The sequence below is a fragment of the Myotis davidii genome, unplaced genomic scaffold, assembly GCF_000327345.1.
Source record: "Myotis davidii unplaced genomic scaffold, ASM32734v1 scaffold356, whole genome shotgun sequence".
Classification (NCBI taxonomy): domain Eukaryota; kingdom Metazoa; phylum Chordata; class Mammalia; order Chiroptera; family Vespertilionidae; genus Myotis; species Myotis davidii.
Window position 1 is genome coordinate 63,434 of NW_006288188.1, and position 1,497 is coordinate 64,930.

Genomic DNA, 1,497 nt, shown 5'->3' on the forward strand with positions numbered 1-1,497 from the left:
TGCAGCCTCCTCCTGGGTTCACCGGAAGATGGTATTTTCTAGCTGCCTCCGCAGTTAGTGGGGCCATGTGACCGAGTTCTAGCTAATGCCACGTGAGTGAAGGTGATGTACGACACTTCGAGGCACGGCCCCCAGAGACCTCTCACATGACCTTACATACTCTCTTTCCTAATCTGCCAACCAAACACAGAGGATCTACTGGAGGGTTTCATGGCCCCAGAACCCACAAAGAAGGAGCCTGCGCCACTCCTGAATTCAACTGTGCAGAGGCTGGAAGGGTAGCAGACTATGCCACCCCAAATATGCCACTCCTGCATGAGGATCATTTTAAATATATATTTAATTTATTTCAGGGAGGAAGGGAGAAGGAGCGAGAGAGGGAACATCAATGATGAGAGAGAATCATTGATTGGCTGCCTCCTGCACACCCCCCACTGGAGATCGAGCCCGCAACCCGGGCATGTGCCCTGGCCAGGAATTGAACTGTGGCCTCCTGCTTCATAGATCGACACTCAACCACTGAGCCATGCTGGCCAGGCTTGAGGATCATTTTGAGCTGACGGCAAGTAAGAAAAAACAGACTAGAACAAGCTTTCTGGCTTCCCCTCTCTTTACCTGAAAACTGAATATAAATTCCTTTTGTGAAGGTGTCCTCTTATCCCCAACTTCCTGTACCAGGAAGAGGATTACCACCTTACAGCAGAGATGAGCTGGCACTGAGAAAGTCCACACAAACAAATCTTACTAACTAGCCCTTTCCTACCATTCATTTCCCCATATATTTGCCTTCCCACAATTTGGCACCTCTAGAAGCTCAAAGTCCTTTTCTCTTGTCTGGTCAGTTCTCTACAAAATGATTGTACTTTACTAAGATGCTATATAAGCCCAAGTTCTAACCACCCCTTCAAATTTCTTATCCCTGAGTATATATATGAAGGATGCACCTGTGAATAAACTTCGGTTTGTTTTTCACCTTTTAACCTGTCTTTTCTCAGTCTATTTTGTAGGGTCTCACCCAATGAAACTAAGATGGATAGATGGGGAAAAATTTCCCTCTACAGGTGCCTCATATTTTCAATCCTCATGGAAGTATGATGTGGAAAATAAATCTCCATTGTATTAAGCCACTAAAGTTTAGAAGTTGTTTGTGAGAACAGCTAGCATTATTATACTATCTAATAGATCTTAGATACTCTTACCTATAGTGTCTGCCTCTACATGACATAAGGGTTAAGTAAGATGATATATGCAACAATAAACTGTAAAGTACTATATTGTTATTATTACTAGGGGCCCAGTGCATGAAATTCGTGCACTGGGTGGGGGGGGGGTGAGGGGGAGTGTCCCTCAGCCCAGCCTGCCCCCTCTCACATACTGGGAGCCCTCAGGCATTGACTCCCATCAATCTCCACTCACAGGATCGGCCCCTTGCCCAGGCCTGAGGGTCCCTGGGCAGGGGACCCTCATTTCCCCCCATCCATGGTTCTGCCCCCCACC

General features: G+C 46.7%; 1 protein-coding gene across 1 annotated transcript in view; it reads right to left on the reverse strand.

The window, feature by feature from the left end:
* Positions 1-1,497, reverse strand: part of LOC102766157 (probable E3 ubiquitin-protein ligase HERC6) — a 100,989-nt gene that overhangs the window by 24,219 nt on the left and 75,273 nt on the right. The window lies entirely within an intron of this gene.